Source organism: Marmota marmota, unplaced genomic scaffold (assembly GCF_001458135.2).
Source record: "Marmota marmota marmota unplaced genomic scaffold, marMar, whole genome shotgun sequence".
Taxonomy (NCBI): domain Eukaryota; kingdom Metazoa; phylum Chordata; class Mammalia; order Rodentia; family Sciuridae; genus Marmota; species Marmota marmota.
In genome coordinates this window covers 25256730-25275804 of record NW_026000037.1, presented here as the reverse complement: position 1 = coordinate 25275804, position 19075 = coordinate 25256730, and the positions used below count along the sequence as shown (strand labels likewise).

General features: G+C 41.6%; 1 pseudogene; it reads right to left on the bottom strand.

Moving 5' to 3' along the window:
- Positions 1 to 9970: 9970 nt before the first annotated feature.
- Positions 9971 to 12979, bottom strand: LOC107136604 (annotated as a pseudogene).
- Between the last annotated feature and the right edge of the window lie 6096 nt (positions 12980 to 19075).

Sequence of the window (19075 nt, the reverse complement as noted above, 5' to 3'; positions counted from 1 at the left end):
ACAGAATGCCATGTCAGATTTAAAACTCCTGAGGATGCTCAAGCAGTATTGAATGCATATACTGAAATTTAAAAAAAAGCACTGCTGGAAACTCGAGGTCCTTTCTGGTGATCACGAATAGAGGTATTGGCAGAAGATTTTGGTAGATAGACAGGCCAAACTTAACCAGCCTCGGGAAAAGAAAAGAGGCACTGAGAAGTTAATCACCAAAGCTGAAAAGATCAGACTGGCAAAGACTCAACAAGCAAGTAAACACATTAGATTTTCTGAATATGATTGAAAAAATTAAAGTTCACCTCTTAATTTCACTGGATACTTAAGTGATTCTGGGAAAATCCATTTTTATTATGGTAGAAATACATAATGAATGTATTTCTAAAATCTGCATTTAATTAAAAAACTTTGTTCCTTAAAAATAAAATAAAATAAAGACGTCTATAGTAGGAAGGTTGTTATTTTCTATATTGCTAGACTTGGAAGTCAGGATTCTAAGACTTATCAAGAAATATGAGGCGCTGGGGTTGTGGCTCAGCAGTAGAGCACTCACCTAGCACGTGCAAGGCCCTGGGTTCAATCCTCTGCACCACATAAAAATAAATAAGTAAAATAAAAGTTTTTAAAAAATATGAAAGGGTCATGATCTGCACAGTGGCAGCCTGGTGATGTGAAGAGTACAGTGCAGAGCTTCTGAAATCTGGGCACCCAGCATTGCTTGACCATTTGCCAAGTCATTTGAACTGAGGCCACTCACTGAAGCAAAGCTCTCTAATTTTATCATCCATAAAATTTTCTTCTATTTTTAAATTTAGTATGTCCTCTTTTCTCTGTTACAGTACGTGCAATGTTTTTGAACTTATTCTCCATGTTTCTTAACTTTTATATTTCTCATCTCTTTGTCCACTTTGGGAGAATTCCTGGGCTGACTCTCCTCTTACAAATGTACCTTTTTGGCTGTGGTTATTCTACTATTCAATCCATCAAATGAATTTTTACTTATTCATTTATTTTTGTTATGAAACAGGTGCTCTCTATTTTCCTCTTCTGGTTGATGGTATGATCCCAATAGCTATTTCTTTATCTTATGGGGATCCTGCCTTTTCTTTGTCTATATTTACTTTTATATCAAAGTTTGAATTTCTGAGCACTTTAAAAATGAACTCAATATCTTTTTTAATAAACTTTTCTGGAGATTCAATTATACTCTCTCTAAAGTTTTGTTCAGGTTGTATTATTAACTGTGTCCATGAATGCTAGGTTTTTTGTTTTTTTGTTTTTTTGTTTCTGGAATGTGGCTCCTTTATTTTTAGCGGTAGCTTTCCTAGATATGTGTTGATTCTTGGTGATGCTTTCTGGCATTTTTTATACTAGAGATTTCTCTGAAAATGATATCTATTACTGCAACCGGACTTCAGTAATTGCGGGAGAACATACAGTAATATGTGAACAGTCCAATGTGTCAATATTCTATCTTTTGAACAGGGGGCCCTCTACTCTTCCTGGATATGATCAGACACCAAGGTGTCTGGTCTATAAACTTCCTGTTCTGTTGAGGTGACATGTACTACTTGGTAAAGGGGACTATTAGGAAAGCATGGTGGAAGGAGAAGCTCAATCCTGTGAGTTTAAAAAAAAAAAAACATCCTGTTGGCTGCTGAGGGTTCCCTCTGCTCCCTATATTCACAGCCCCAAGCTCAGAGCGTTCCCAGATCCATTGCCATCTCCTGGAGTAGTCCTTTCTGCCCCATACTGTGGGCTGTGGTTTCTACTTTGATTCCCATTCTACTGGCTATTTGTCTTTCAAAGATATGCTAGTCCTCAGGGGCAGCCCCATCTAATATTTCAAATCCATTATGAATTTAGAAGTAGATCTCTACTATTTCTTCTAATTGTTTCAGGCAAGAAAAGATAACTGAAGTAATGCTGAATCATCCATCTTGAGTTCCTCTGCGTATAATTTTTTTCTGTTTTTTAAGTTAAAGTACTAACATGGAATCATCTTTCTGTTTAGTTATTAAGCTATAATGTCTACATTCAACTTTTTGAACTGTCTGCTCTTGTGTTCAGTTCTACCACATCATTATTACTTAGCTCTGTGGTCAACACTTAGTGGATGTTCAAAAAATATTTGTTCAGCTAATATGCAATATCCTCCAAAAAGCACACAAAGGTTAGCTGTTTGTGATCATTGTTAATTAATACAAGCTAATGGATGTCTAAACAATTTTATTCCCAGGATAAGTAGGAAAACTGTATTTTGAAAAATGTGGACTTCTTCAGCTATACCTTTAGAAGGAGAAAAAGTTAGAAGCTGTTGATCTTACATAGTAGTGTTATGGGGAGCCACTTCAGAAAACACTCTAAGTCCGAATTCAAATCAATGAGAGCTTTATTTACCTGGCCAGGGACTGTCACCCACCCACAGAGACTGAAGCTCTGTTGGAGAACAGCAATTTCCTAACCTGTATCCTGGGGACCTAAAGTCGAAAAACACAACTCAGGGGCTTTCCTTAGTGTCATGCAAGCAAGCCAATTATAGAAGCTAAGGCAGCAATTGCACAGCAACTCACAGTTGCATCTTGGATTTGAGCAGGTGTTAGAAAACTGTATCTTGAGTTTGAACAGGTGGTTAGTGGGGGCAAGAATCTACTTCAAAGTCTTGGGTCACCAAGACCACCATATCCTGGTTGAGTACATTTTGCGGGACACAAAGTACAGAAAACAATATATTATAAGAAAACAGCTCATGTAACAGGTTTTTTTTTTTTAATAGAAGGCAGCAAAATGGAGTCTTAGGCCTGTCTATGACAGTTCTTGCTTTATAATTGTCTTATCTCACTTATCAAAATCTTATATCTATAGTCTATATTTTTTACTAATCTATAACCTATAACTTACATTCTTGATTTTATTTATCAGTTCACACCACAACAGTAGAACTGAAAGGATGACCTTGGTCACCCTAGCACTGTGTCTTATCAACTGGCCTCCTAGCTCTGGGAGTCTAAAGAGAATTATTCCGACACACAGCTCATTTTGTCTTTACAGGATATAAACACAATGCAATCAGCTTGCTTTGGACATAAAGAACGAGGTGTGGGAGGAAGTAGGCCAGGCAGGGCCAGGAAACCACTGCCATCTCATCTCCATTTTGTGCCTCACAGCAGGAGAGTAAGCAGGTGAGGATCTCAGCCACCCCTGCCCTGGGCCACATGCTATGTTGAGTTTTCAAATTCAAGGCTAGAGCCTCCATCTGAAAAGAGATTTCCACTTTTCTAGTCCCACTGCTGCTTAGCTTTCAGGATAATATCAGGGTGGTGAAGGTCCTGGTCATCTCTGTCCTGCCACCTCCAGGCCTAATTCATCCCTTTTCTGCCAGAGTACAGCCCCCTTCCCTTTGGCTCCCTCTTCATGAGTCCACCCTTGTCTGTCCATTCTGCAGCCACCGCTTTGGCATTACCCTCTGGGCTGGCCCAGGCACTTGGAGCCCTCTTCATGGTTTTCCAACCTGGAGAGTCACAGGATTGGAGGTTGGGATTCCCTTCTCTCCATTCCATAGGCCGATGGAGGGGCCCTGACTGTCATGATTGGCTGGTCATCAGTCACACAGGTGTTCCCACATACCACACTCAGTGATCCCATCCAGGAAGTAGAAGAGACTTCCTGGTGAATGAGTCCCTGAGGAAGCTTGGTCACGATATTCACATCAGGGACTCAACAACAGGCTCGGTGGGCAAAGAAGAGAGGACTGGCAGAAGACAGCTTCCTTCAGTCCCTTGGTTTTCATTGTTAATCATTAGCATATTCTGAAAAGCCATGGCTGGAATGCCAGTTTCTGGTTCTCCACTGTTGATTCTCCCAACTTTGCAGTCTTTGCCTCAAAGGCTGGGAGCTCCTGCCAGGTTACTAGATGGTGATAGGACTGAGGTCTTCAGGTTAGAGTGGGAGGAAGAGATGTGGGCAGGAGGTATCAGAACTTTAGGTCAGTTGTCATGATGTTAAGGGCTTGTGGCTCTTGTAAAATCAAACACAGGCCAGAGATCAGGAATCCCTGTTGAAAAGTAAGCGATTGAGGGCTTCACAAATTGGTTAGGAGCTACCACAAGTAATCCTAAAATTGATACTCCCTTATCTACAAACAGCACTTTACAAAGCACTCTGACATCCATTATGCCATTGAAGCCTTCAATTTTGTGAGGGAGAGTGGGGAGGTTTCATTTATTTTCTTTCTGTTTTGTTTCTGGATGCTGGGAATGGAGCCCAGGGCTTTGCTTGTGCTAATCACGGGCTTACCACTGAGCTTCACCCCCAGATTGTGGTTTGTATTTCAGCCCTACAGATAAAAACAATGAAGCCTGCAAGTGTTACGGCCAACGTCCCAACCTGGGTCTCCCTTATCTTGTTGTTGTACATGAGGTCTCCATTGACTCTGTGATGTTGCTGGGATGGGAAGTGTAGGGGCATCTGAATCTGCATGTTCAAGCCCTTGAAGCTGCTTCTGCTGTGGACGGTGTGAGCAGGCATGGCTGTGAGGTCTCTAGAGGAGTCCCAGGGCCACCCTCTCATGGTCAGCATCGCCCATCTTTGGCTCTGCAGGTATGCATAGGCAGACATCTGCTGGTGGGAAAGTTACTGTTCCAGAGCTTTGGCTTCCCAAGAGGCCCCAGCCCTGCCTCAGAGCAGTCAGTCAATTTCATAAGTAAAGTAGTTGCCCTGCAGACTCCCCTCTCCCCTCTTCAGCAGGGGAGCCCTCTTGACCTGCTCAAGGGCAAAGCCACAGCCAAGGCGTGACTCCTTTCCTGGCCTTCATCTGATTAAAGAAGTTGGTTGCTTGAGCAAGGCTCAGAGGAGGCAGAGGAGGCTCTGTTCCTGTACCCCAGCTCTAGTGGGTCCCCCTGGCTGTCTGAGCTCTGCTTTCTGGGGAGAAGAACTATAGACGTTTGAAGGGAGAAGAAAACATCATTGCCGCTAGAACCTAACTATGGATTTTCCAAATTACTTTTGTTTCAGACCACAATAGTGGTATTCATTAATATTAGAAAACCTAAACTATTCAGATCAGCACAAAGAAGAAAACAAATAATGCCATTATGGTGGAAAACAATTCCACCATTTGGATTTAACTACTACTAAGATTCTAGAGTTGTTTTTCTCCCCTTTTGTGGGACTGGGAATTGAATCCAGGGGCCCTATACCACTGAGCCTTTTAAATTTTTTATTTTGAGACAGAGTCTTGCTAAATTGCTCTGGTTGGCCTCAAATTTGTGATCCCACCTCAGTCTCCCAAACAGCTTGGATTACAGGTTCATGCTTTAAAATACAGGCATCCATTTGGAGTTTTTGTCTTAAGAATATACTACATACCCAAACAGGCATGTATGCATTTACACACACGTGCACACACACACACACGATTACATAAGCACTTTCTAAAATTGTAGTTTTGTATAGTTTTTCCCTTGTTGTGGTATAAATACATATGATTATATATTCTTCATTATTATTATTTTTATTTTGGTACTGGGGATTCAACCCAGGGTGCTTTCCCACCAAGCTACATCCCCAGCTCTTTTTATTTTTTGTTTTGATACAGGGTCTTGCTAAGTTGCTTAGGGCCTCTCTAAGTTCCTGAGGCTGGATTTGAACTTTCGATCCTCCTGCCTCAGCTTCCCAGACTGTTGGATTACAGACATGTGCCAGTACACCCAGCTCAATATTATTTTTATTGATTGTGTAATATTAATTCCATTGTATAGATGGATTTGTGAGATCATTTATTATTTATTCATGTATTCATTGATTCATACCAGGGATTGAACCCAGGGACACTTAACCACTGAGCCACCTCCTCAGCCCTTTTTTTATTTTGAGACAGGGTCTCAGCAAATTGGATCTCACTAAGTTGCTTAGGACCTCACTCAGTTGCTGAGGCTGGCTTTGAACTTGTGCTCTTCCTGCCTCACATCTTGAGCTGCTAGGATTACAGGCATGTGCCACCATACCTGGCAAAATAATTTATTTTAATCACTCCATACTTTTCAATATTGTGGCTCTGTCATTTTTATTGATTCTTTTTAGTTATACATATAACATTAGGATATATTATGACATAACCACAAAAGCGTGGAATACAATTTGCTCTAATTCAATTCCAGCACTTACCCCCATTCTCTCCCCCATTCCCGATCCTTGTCTCTACTATTCTTTCTGCAATTTATTTATAGTTTTTTTTTAAATTAGTGTTTTGTGGATATGCTTGATATTGGGATTCACTGTGTATACTCATGTATGTACATATGAAAGTTTGGTCAGATTCATTCCACTGTTCTTCCCTTTTCCTATTTCGCCCTCACCCCCAATCCCCTTCCTCCACTCTGAGGATCTTATTTTGATAAAATTCCCTCTCTTTTTTTTTTCCTTTCAGTCTCTCTCCACACCCATTTTGGATTAGCTTCCGCATATCAGAAAAAACATCCAACCTTTGATTTTGGGGACTGGTTTATTACACTTAGCATGAAAATCTCCAGTTTCATTCATTTACCGGAAAATTCCACATTTGCCAACCTTGGGTAACATTTTAAAAATCATTACCAATTTGATATGTGAAAAATTCTCTCTTATAATTTTGATTAATAATATTTTTTAAATCACCAGCCTGGTTAAATTTTTTTTCTATGTTGATTGGGAATGAATATTTCATTTTTGCAAACTTAATTGTCATGTTTCCCTTGTCCATCTTTCTTTTGGTATGGGAACCCCATGAAGTTTAATACACTGGGTTCATGCTTGGCTTGTTACCTGCTGACAATGTTTTTTGGGTCACAGACACTCTGAGGGTTGTTCTTTCATTAAGACACTGACATCTAGGTTGCAAGGCATCTCTTAGATATATTCCTTGCTAACTTTGCCTTACAAATGTTCTTGTTCACTACTGAGCCTGGGAAAAGGGATGGCCCCAAGGCTCAAGAATTCTGGAAGGATTTTAAACTGTCTGATTTTTAGGATTAACAACTAAGAACATAAACATGAATCACATACCTGAGGATGATGTGCAGCTGGTACATGATAGTTTAAAATCCTATCCACTCTGGGTTTTTATATATATATATATATATATATATATATATATATATATATATATATATATATTNGTAGGGGAGCTGGGCTTAAGCTGCAACAGAAAAGATGGCAAAAATTTCTTTTTTTTTTTCCAGTACATATATATATATATATATATATTTAGACAGGGTCTCACTAAATTGCTGAGGCTGGCCTTGAACTTGGGATCCTCTTGCCTCAGCAGTTGCTGTGATTACACGTGTGCGCCACAGATAATGTGCTTTGTTTGTGCTTAAGTATTGTTAAGTATTGTGCTTTGTTTGTTTTCAAGTATTGATTGCTATTCTTGAAAGATAGCTTTACTGGTGACACAGTTCTGCACCCACAATGGCTTTCTCTCAGTGCATTGGAGATATCATTACTAGTGTTTCCTTGTTTTGTTGCAATTTGATAGTTTGTTCCCATGGCATCTGTCCCTTTTGACTTGAACCCTTGGTATGTAGTGACACAAGGAGTAGAGAACAGCGGTGGGGCCAGAATCATGCTGGGTCTTCCAGCCATGGTAAAGATTTCAGATTTTACTCTGAATGTGGGAGCTCAACAGAGTACAGTTCTTTGCCCCGTAAGAGGTAGGAGTGGGCACTGGGGTGTTTGGGACAGTTGGTGGAACCGTTCCAGCCATTCTAGTACCAAATGGAAATGAATTTTTAGTGATTTGCTCTTTACTATGTTCCATGTCGCAGATTCCTTCCTTTGATTCAGAGACAAAATTAAAAGAATGTTTGCATTTATGAGTAATGCTTCTAAATCCTTTTGTATTTAAGAATGTGTGTGTCTATTTTGAGTATCCTGATGTGGATGTCACAGGCTTGCTGTCCTTGCTGTTCTAAGTGTTTCGAGTACTGATCCCCAGGGTGTTGGCTTTCTAGTTTGAATGGGGCTAGAGCGCCCCGGGGCCTGCTGGGAAATGACATTTTGGGTGTGCTGTTTTAGGATATAATAGCTCAGAAGAAACGCCTGGCAGACAACCAGGGATGGCCAAGTTCTTGTTTCTTTTATGGTTTGCTCTCAGAGAGCAGCCGTCCTATGTCAAGGACTCTAATAACTAAAAAGCAGTATCTGTCGCCTTTGGCTCTAACCCCGGCTGCAGTTCTGACCCCAACAGGTCACACAACTGGTGCTCCTTTTTGGTTTTTTTCAAATGAGGTCTCCACTGTGTAGTAACCTCCTTTTCCCAACCCGTCAGTAGTCTCAGGAAAGTATATTCAGGATTGAAATCCTCTATCCCTCAGTTTCTCCTTGCCTTTCTTATTGCACCAAGCCTCCAGCTTGGAAATGAATTTTCAGTGATTTGCTCTTTACTATGACTATTTATAATGACTGTCCATGTCACCTAGGCAGCTGGACACTGTTCCCAAGGACATGGTCCTAGTTATGCTTACATCCATATCTAGTGCCCAGAACTTCTTATGATCAAGAAATTTGGGGGGTCTGGGATTATGGCTCAGCGGTAGAGCGCTCACCTAGCACGGGCGGGACCCGGGTTCGATCCACAGCACCACATAAAAACAAAGGCATTGTGTTGTGTCCATCCACACCTAAAAAAATAAATATTAAAAAAAAAAAAGAAATTTTTGCCATCTTTTCTGTTACAGCTTAAGCCCAGCTCCCCCACACCCCAAGTCTAAATACTGTAGACTGATAGATCTGAAGACCTAACACTGGAAAAATCGGATGAAGGTGTGAAGCCCTGATTTTTCTGTACTTCCAGGCTGAGCAGCAACCTCCTCAAATATTCTGGCATCACAGCCCGGAGAGGAAGAAATGCATTTTTAAGACTGTCAAACAGCAAGGCAATAATGGTGACAATCATAAAAAGAAAATCTGGACTTGGTTCCAAGGTTTTCCAAGTTTCTTATGCAGATGGCACAATGAATGGGTGGGAAACACTGATTATAATCTCCAACTTATACAAAAGGTCAGAGGAGACACAAACACCAAATCTAAAAGTCCAACTAGAGAAGTTGAGTCTGTCTAAAATATAGCCTTAGGAGTCCCTGGGAATATTTAAAGATGAAAGCAAAGCTCTTTCCAGATGTTTGTCCAGCAGTTCTGAGCGTTTCTCTAAAGGGGTCCCTCCCACCTTTCCTACAGCAGGATGGGTACTTTGGATTAACTTTACGGAGCCAGTTTTGGTCTTGGAAGACACATTATGCTNGGGGGGGGGGGGGGGGGCGGGTGGTATCTTTTTTGTAACTTCACACATGCTGGATGAAATTCCCATGCCTGACGCCATTCCACAGGCATGTTCAGATTACAGGTTGGAGCATAAAAAGGACAGCTGTGGGCATGTACAGTGGAATGCCAATAACCCAGCCCCCTGTCACTCGATTGCCACTAAGTGACATTATTGTTGAGATAACTTGAGTCCATTCTAATGTATTTTATTTTATTTTCTATTGACACCTTTTATTCAGTTTTTTAACCACATCAAGGAGAATCAAATGTCCAATTTTCTAAATGGCAATTTTTCCACATCAGAAGGTTGTCATAACACTCAAAGAATAAACAAGTTGGATTTTTTTTCTGCCTCCAAAATGTTTATCAAATACTGTATTTCTCACAGGCTTTGAAACACTTAGAAAATACTTAAGAAATATTCCAATGAACGAAACATACCAAACATCAGTAATAAGCAAGACATATTCCTTTGGGGAAATGGCTGTTTAAAAAAAAAAAAACACAGTTCATTTTTTTTCTTCTTTAAAAATTTGTTACTCCTAAAATAGCACAAAACTGGAAGTGAAGGACTAGAAGGCCAGGAGAGGAAAGGAGAAGGGAGGGAGCACACACCATTAACACAAAAAGAAGTAAAATTGTACAAACATAAGCAGTTTATAAGACTAGGGTCATCTTACTCCAAGATAACAAGACTGGTTGAGAAATTTACCATTCTGCAGAAGGCAGGGATTTTATGAAGATCAGTGAAGATTAATTCACTGCCTTGGAGCAAACCCCTTCCCTCTCCAAATCCTGGTTTCTTCATCAAGTCTCCATGGGCAGGGCTTCTCATTCCACCACCCCGCCCACCTCCAGGGCCTCCAGGACCTTGCAGGAGATTATCTCGACAGTCCCCTTCCCTGGCAGCTCGAGTCTTCTTCTCCACATTCAGCAGGACTTCACCTCTGAACATGGTGGGCCTGTCACTAAGGACCTCTGAACAAGCTCAGGATCATCAAACACAAGAAAACCAAAATTGGGTAATTTTCCACCACAATTTATGTGTAGCTCCATGACATTCCCATAATTTAGAAAGAAATCCTTACGTTCTGATTTGTTCACCTCATGAGGCAGGTTGCCATTTGAAGAGATGGTGACCGTCAGGGTGTCTCATAGTTCTTCGGTGCTCAATATCACCTTGCTCGCCAGCCTCACAGATTGGTCTGGGTTCCCTCTGAGGAGGAACATCTATTCATTGTTCTTATCCTCTTTGATCTCTCTGAGGCCTCTGTGGTAGAATCTGAGGTTCAGGCTCAGGCTCTGGATGGGCTGTGAAGCTGGTCCTTTAACAACAGAAGGTGGTATCCCAGGAACAGGAATAGATCCATTTGGAAGAAGGTTCTTACTGGTCACAGATGACCAAGAACATGTCCTCAAGTCTTCCTGTACTGTCTGAGTTGGTCTGTAGGTCCTGGAGAAGGACTCCTCTGAGATCCTCAGGAGCGGCTTCTTCTAATACCGCCTGCCTTTTCCTCTTGGATTTCAGATTTCAGATATTACTCTGGTTCAGGTTCAGGATGACTCTCTGGTTCAGAAACAGTCTTCTCTAAATGTTCTTCCAAGTCATTGCTGACAGTCTGATGGTAGAACGTTCCAGAACCATCAGATACCACCTCAGGTGTCTGCTGCCTTTCTGCAGGTTCCTTTACTTCTCCTTGATTCCTCCTGAGTCTTGGTGACAATACCACCAAGGAACTCATGGTGGTGTCTAAGGTATAATGAGCCCAGAATTTATTTGCAACAGAGCACTTAGGAGCAAGGACAAACGTCTGCATGAATCTCCACAAAGCCTCCTGGTTGTTTGATAGCCTCCCCATCACCTGGACCACCACACGATCATTTAGAGTAGCATGGGTATCAGCATGGCAAATTTTGGTGTGGCCTTGGTAGAGTTTTGTGTCTTCACTTTCCTGTGACTTTCTTTCTGTCCAGAGACTGCATCTTCTGGCTTTCCATTTGAATCCAATCCCCCATGGACATGGGAAGAGTTCTTTCCATAAAACCTATGTAGCATGTCTAGGGCCTGGATTCAGCCATGTGCAATACTTTCTCACAGATTCCCATGTGACCAACAAGGGACTCTGCTTCCTATAACCATTGCTTTGGTCAATTCAACTTGTGCAGCTGAGCAGAAGAGGAACAAGCTTTGCCCCACAGCACAGAAGGTGGCAGAAATCCCCTATGCAAGTGTGTCTGCGCATTCTAATATATTTTTTAAAATCATTCTGAGGGGCTGGGGTTGTAGCTCAGTGATAGAGCACTTGCCTAGCACATGTGAGGCACTGGGTTCAATCCTGAGCACCGCATAAAAGAAGTAAAATAAAGGTATTATGTCCATCTACAACTAAAAATATTAAAATAAAATAAAATAAAATAATTCTGAAACTTTGGGGCAAATCCTGTACACTCTATCAGTTAATGGTTTAGGGTCTCTGGTTTCTCCCACTTTGTCTTGATCAAGGAACAAAGGGTACCTCAACTGCTCTGTGACCTGTTCAGCTGCTGAGTTTTGCAGCAGACTTGAGCCAGCCCCTATTTTAGACTGTGACTCAAAATGAAAAACAAAAAGGACTGGGGATGTGGCTCAGTGGTAGAGCACCACTGGGTTCAATCTCTAGGAACAAAAAAAAAAAAAAAAAGAAGAAGAAGAAGATATCCATCAATGGCTGAAAGGATAAACAAAATGAAGCATATACATACAATTGAAGATTGAAGATTTATTTAGTCTTAAAAAGGAAGGACTGACACATGCTACAATGTGAATGAACCTTGAGGATGAGTACCTTATATGTATTAGCCAGGATTCTCAGTTAATCTCATAAAAAAAACACCTTCACAGAAACATCTGGAATAATGGTTGGCCAAATATCTGTGACCCAGGCACATGGACATAGAATTAACAATCACATTATGTTGAGTAAAATGAGCCAATCACAGAGAGATACTGTATGAGTCCACTTATGTGAGGTCCATACAGTAGTCAAATTTGTGGGGACAGAAAATGGAAGGGTGGTTGCCAGGTGGGCAGGGGGAAGTAGAGAGATAGGTAATGGGTTCAGAATTTCAGTTTTGCATGAGGAAAAGTGTTCTGAAAATGGCACAGCAACATGAAAGTACTTACTGAACAGTATGCAAAAGAGGGGTTGAGATGGCAGGTTTTGTTAAGGTATGTTTTACTACAATTAAAAAGAGAGAGAGAACAGGGAATGTTCACCATTAAGAAATGCCCATATTTGGAGGTGGGGAAAGGAAGATGAGCAAGTTTAATCAAAGAAGTAGAAAGAAAATTACCCCTGGATCAAGCCCCAGAACCCAAAATAAATAAATAAAAATAATAAGTAAAAAGGACTTACTTATTGTTTTGGGTTCTGGGGATTGAACTCAGGGGTGCTTGACCACTGAGCAACATCTCCAGCCCTTCTCATTTTTTTATTTTGAATCAGAATCTCACTAGGTTGCTTAGGGCCTTGCTATGTTGCTGTGGCTGGCTTCGAACTTCTTCCTGCCTCAGTCTCCTGAGTCTCTGGGATTACAGATTTATTTTTAGATAGGGCCTCACTGTTTTGCCCATGCGGCCCTGAACTTGGCATCTTCATGCCTTAGTCTCTGAAGTAGCTGGGCTTGGAAACAACTCCATGATCATGAAATCGACACTTGTGCCAATTGATTCATTTATCATAATAAATAAATTGGCACAAGTATCGATTTCATGACCATGTTCTGAGGGCTGTGAGGACCCTGGGTGGCAGCATTCAGTCCCTTTGACCCTCTGGGTCCCCGGCTTCTCATCCTGACTCCGAACTCAGATCTGTGTTCATGGACCTAACTTACTATTCTATTCTGTCAAATGTGAGCCTTCTGTGAAATAATGCCTGCTTGGCATTGCCCTGAGAAACCTGCTGCCCAGCCACCAGGCCTGGCTCGTGTCACAGACACAGAGATCTGCCAACACCCCAGATGGCAGGGTCTCTGACCAACCTCCTGACATTGAAAAAGGCTGCTAAGAAAGGTCTTTTGCTGGGAACGTGGGGTTTCTCTCAGGAGTTGATTTGAAATAGATAATCAAGCATGGAGAAAACCTGCTTTCTGAAACCACGTACTGGTTAAGTTTGGATCTTAACCACTTCTCAGGGTGGTCCGCCCCAATCCTTGCATAAATACCTCCCTTGAATGTTGTACCTGAGGGAGAGACACAGCTCCAAAGCAGAGCAAACCTTCCTTAGCTCCAGAAACCTTGAAACCCTCTTACCTGCTCTGTGCAGTTGTAACCTAGGCACAAGCAATTCAACAGCCAAATGATAAACAAGCTATGAATGCCAGAGTTTTCCCCCAGCACTTATCTACACCAGTGACTCTCAGGAACAGTAGCAGCCCCAGGTAATGTGCTCTCAGGGGCCACAAATCCGCCTTGCCTTCCTCTAACCTGCCTTCCACACAGCCACCTGAGCGGTCATTATAAAACATCAGGTGAGCATGGCCCGGTTCTTCCATTATTAACATCACTAGGATACTCAGGACTAGCTGCCACATTGGGGAAATGCCAGTTCTCCACACCTTAAAATATAAGTTTATTTCTCATTCATGGAAAACCCTTCTCCATCTACTACTTATATCACATGGAAGGAATGTGTTCCTCCAGGTCTGTCATGGAGGGAAACAACAGCCTTTGACCACTTTGTCACTTTCACTTGCAGTCCATTGGTCTATAACGCCTTGTAGCCAGGGGGCAGTGGAAGTGTTTTGCAAAATTTTCTACCCAAGTTCAGCACCTCTCATGGCAGAGAAATATAAAGGCAGTTTACCCCCAGAATGTCTGCAGGACTATCCCAAAGGGGGTTCATCAAGGCCACCCTTTCTTAAAAAGTATTCAACAGCTCAGACTTTGCATACTGCTCCTGGTTATTCCATATTTGTTTTAGTATGAAAGTCTTTGTAACTTTTGGGAAATACCACCTGATCCATTGGCTCTGGGGAAGCACCCTCAGGTGCTCTCAGTTTCAGTGCCTGGGGCTGGAAACACAGATTCAGGCAGTGTTCCTTCTCTGCCTGAAGCCGTGATGTGTGGAAGATCCAAACTGAACCAGTACGTGGTTTCAGAAAGCAGGTTTTCTCCATGCTGGATGATCTATTTCAAATCAACTCCTGAGAGAAACCCCACGTTCACAATGAGGGGGTGTGGTATTACCTTTTGCTTCTGGGAGATGTTCCTTTAAGTGGGTCTGATTGCCGAGAGGCTAAAAATCTCCTCTGTCCTATGACTGAATGACCTGTTCATCTTCTCCCATCATTTTAGGGAAATGTTTAAAGTTGTTTTTTTTTTTAACATATATAGAGAAATGACTTTCCTAAATGTCTCATGTTAATGAACTAAGTCTTTAAAAACTACTGTTCACAATAATAAACATCCTTTCTTTGTTGGGATACATATGTGTATGTGTATATAAGACATATGCAGTAAGACTTCACGATAATGCATTGCACTGTGATAGGAGTTCCAATAACTTTAGGCTCCGTCAACGCCTGGTGGAAGCTCTTATCCTGGGTGGGAGAAGAGGAAACAGGGAGGGCAGAGGGAGGGCAAGTGGCAAAATGGTAGACAGAGTGGTCTCTCGGGGTGAGAGGCAGAAGGTAGGCCTGTGCTTTCCCCAGTCTGTCATAAGATCCAGAATTGTCCCAATCCATTTCTCAGTTGGACCTCATGGCCAGAGCCCTCGGCTGGGCTGGACCTGCTGAGCAGCTTTGCTGCAGTTAAGGCCATGACTCGATGATGCCGTCCTACCTCAGCCAGGATAGAAACTTCTGCTGGGCTCAGTTGTGTGAAAATGTACTTAAAAAAAATCAAAATCAACAGAAATAAATCTACTACCTAGTTTAAAAAAATAGAATACCCCCTATCTTTAAGTCCTCTGGATTCTAATTACATCTTCTTTCCTTCTGCATGAACACAGCCATTCTCCTGAATTATATGCAAAATTTCCCCTTGCTTCTCCACAGAGCAGTACTGCATTTGTACATATTCCTATAAATTATGTTTTGTAGAAGGCCATGAACTTGGACTGAGCACCTGTACTAGGCACAACAGACAAAACCAATATAGTTTAATCATAGTAACTGCATTTTAGTTGGTTGTAGAAGGTTCTGTAGCTAATTAACTCATTAAGTTGTAAAGCACTGACTAGTTAAGCCATAACCATCTTGCTGGTTGATTGACAAGCCTGCAGCCAATTAAGTTGTTATCAAAGTCTCTCCTCTCTTTCTCTATAAATGCTATCTGATCACCGTGTGGGTTGGAGTTCTCAGGACTGCTCAGGGAGTGGTTTGGTTCGTGGGTCATTTTTTGTTTTGCTTGGATAAATTGTAAATGTAATTGGTTTAAGGAATCGTCCCTCAACAGGTATGTAATCGGCAGGATCCAAAGCAGAGTGGCAGTGACTCCCAGTAGCACCAAGGAACCAGGAGTCAATCCCTCTGGGCCTAGAGCACTGTCTTCTTGCTGCATCTGGGACTGGTGGGTAAGTTTTCTCCTGGATTCATTTCCTGAGCTGTCTGGATTTGTTTGAGCAAACTTCTTGGTCCAGACGGGGTTGGAAATTTGTGACAGAGACAGGGCTGGGTCCTGTAGGGAGGTCTCAGGTGTCTGTGTCAGATAGCAAAGGAACTGTGTTCATTAGGAACATTGCTGGCTCTTATGAAGAGGCCTTGTGTGTCTGACTGGGCTCAGTAGGAAGGAAAGTTTGCTAAAAACAGGAGTCGTGGCTCTTCTGGATCCAGGGAGTTTAGAACTCCGAATTCTGGAGCTCCACCCAGGGTTAGCTTATGGTGTGAGAGTGCCTATCCTTGGGTAGCACCAAGGATTGGTTTGTGGAGGAGAGGGCATGTGACCTTTTGAGGGTTCATGATGGTTGCAGAGTCAGGAACTGCACTCGTTCAGGCCTGCGAATGCTTCCATTTGAAACTCTGCCCAGTTACATGCATAAGAATTCCCAGAGCTAGGCACAATGGCACACGCCTGTAATCCCAGTAGCTCTGGAGTCGGAGGCAGGAAGATCACAATTTCAAAGCCAGCCTTAGCAATTTAGCAAGGCCCTGTCTCGAAATAAAAACATAAAAAGAACTGGAATGTGACTGTGATTAAGCACCCCTGGGTTCAATCCCCAGGAAAAAAAAAATTTTTTGCCAGAAGCTGTGCTATTTTAGAAAAATGGGTAAACCTTACCAGAAATAATTTGGAGCATTTTCTTTTTTTCTTTTTTCTTAGTGCTGGGGATCAAACTCAGGGTCTTGGGCATGCTATCTAGAAATATTTTGGAATTACAGTGGCCACAATGAGTGCATTTTTTTAAGAGTACATTAGAAAAGGAAGGACCAAAAATTCTACAGAAGCTGGGCATAATGGCTTCTGCCTATAGTCCCAGGTACTGGAGAGGCTGAGGCAAGAGGTTCACTTGAGCCTACAAGTTTTATGCTATTCACAGAAACAATGGGATGCATTTTTTTTTCTTGTGGTACTGGTGAAATCCAGGGGAGTTCTACCACTAAACTATACCCCTAGTCTCACTACATTGCTCAGGCTAGTCCTGAATTTGCCATCCTCCTTCCCCAGCCTTCCAAGTAGCTGCGATTACAGGTGTGTGCATGGGCACAGCTGGGATGCATTTTCAAATGATCACACACAGGCTTTTAGAAGCCAAAATGGGCAGCATTATGGGGGAGGAATCACTTTTAGAAGGTGAGCTCTTAGGCCATTGGGTTTGCTTCTTTAACCACCTTTATGCCCTGGTTAAGATCTTTTATTAAAATTTAATTAAAATATTTTTATTTTAAAATTTGTTCTAATTGGGTATACAGGACAATAGAATGCCCCTTGACATACTGTGCACAAATGAAGCACAACTTCTTATTCCTCTGGTTCTACTGTTCAGATCTTAAGCTTGGAATGATAAGGAGAGGCATCTTTGTCTGGCATTGGAAGTGCTTCGAGTGCCCTGTCATTAGCAGCCCTACCTTGAACTCGCTAAGTTGGGTAATATTGGCTGGGCTGGGAGCTGCCTGTTTTAGTTATTGTGAGATGTGTCTTTAGTGAAGTAAATTTTACCTGTGGAGAAAGTCTCCCTTTGTAAGGTCATCTCCCTCTGAACCTGGAGGAGAGTGAAGAGGCGGGGGCTCAGGTGTGCGAGGGGACCCTCCTTTGACCCTTCTGTCCCGGCCAGGCTTCCTACCTGGGCTTTTCTTGTCTGGGCAGGTAATGGTGTTCAGGCCTGAAATCTCATTTAGAGTAACAATTAGGCAGGTCAAGAAAAGGCACGGACTTTTGACTCAAACCCCTTTCTTGAAATGAGTAAATGGTCAATGGTAAAGAAAATATTCTCAGAGCAAATGGTTTTTGAGAAAGATAAACAGGCCCTAAGGAAAAACAAATGGTTTGTAACAAGATCCATCTGGTGGTGGACTCTCCATTCCTGTGAGAGGAGTTTATCTTCAGAGGATTGACAGTACCTGAGACCCTCTGCAAGAGAATGCAGGGGAACTCGAAGCCTTGTATTTTGGTGTTTTTTCAAGCGCCTTTAATCTCAAGTAATCATACACTAACCCAATATATTTTGAAGTGATATTTCCCTTTGTCCTTTAGTGTGCGTGTATGCGCACATGTGTTGATAATCAAACCCAGGGCCTTGCTTGTGCTGAGCGTGTCTTCTACCCCTCAGCTACACCCCCAGCCCTGTGGTTAACTTTTAAAATGTGTAATTAGAATACAATTAAGAACAAGTAAGTCAGGTGAATGTAAATGATGGATATTTGTAGATCAGACATCTTTTTCAGTAACTTGAGGTTTTAAAGTTATGTTGAATTAAGTGGTAGATATTTATAAAACATCTGAATCATTTTTAAGAGAATTAAAATACTAAAACTTGTAGAATCCACGTGATTCTGACTAATAGATTTCCTGATTACCTTTGTCAATTGGGGTAATCAGGAAATTACTGAAATCTAGAAACTTCTGAAGAAAACTATCCATTATTTTTATTTAGGAAAATATGGAATTTATCCTGACTAGTTACAAAACCTTGAGTAATGACACAAGGTTGACTGAAGCTGATGATAGTGCCGAGCACTTAGCAGATATTTGGCCATCTTTGTATAGAATGTTCTAAAAGAGCCAGGATATGACGATCTGATATGACGATCAGATGTGGTTCCCTCCCTCATGGAGTGTCATAGGACAAACAGACAATTAGCAACAATATAAGAAAGTAGAAGGAATTAACTCTGAGTACTACCAAGAGGCTCACCCACACACTGGGTCCCATCTCCACACAGATGGATTGTTGGCTTGAACTCGTGACAGACATTTTTTTGTTACTGTTTATTTAGTACCAAACATAGAGCTGGTCTCCGTTTGATGTTCAATAATGAATAAATTCTGCAAGTAGAGAAGTCTGTGCTTGTGCAGTATGAAAGCTAGTTGTATCAGGTTCTGCTAAAAATGAAGGAGTTGTTGTAAGGGGAAACATGTTTCTAAAGGTTATAAGATGTTTGTCTACAATGTCCTGTCAGAAAGCAAGCAATTTTGAACTGTTTTTCCTAGAAAATAAGGTTACTAATAATTAAAATAATTATATAGTAATTAGAAATAGTTCCTTATAAAGAAAAGGAAGATTTGTCAGTTTAGCTTCTTTTCTAAAAGCACTTGGAGTGAGCTACAGTCCAAGAGATTTTTTATCATCTTGGAGATGGTTAA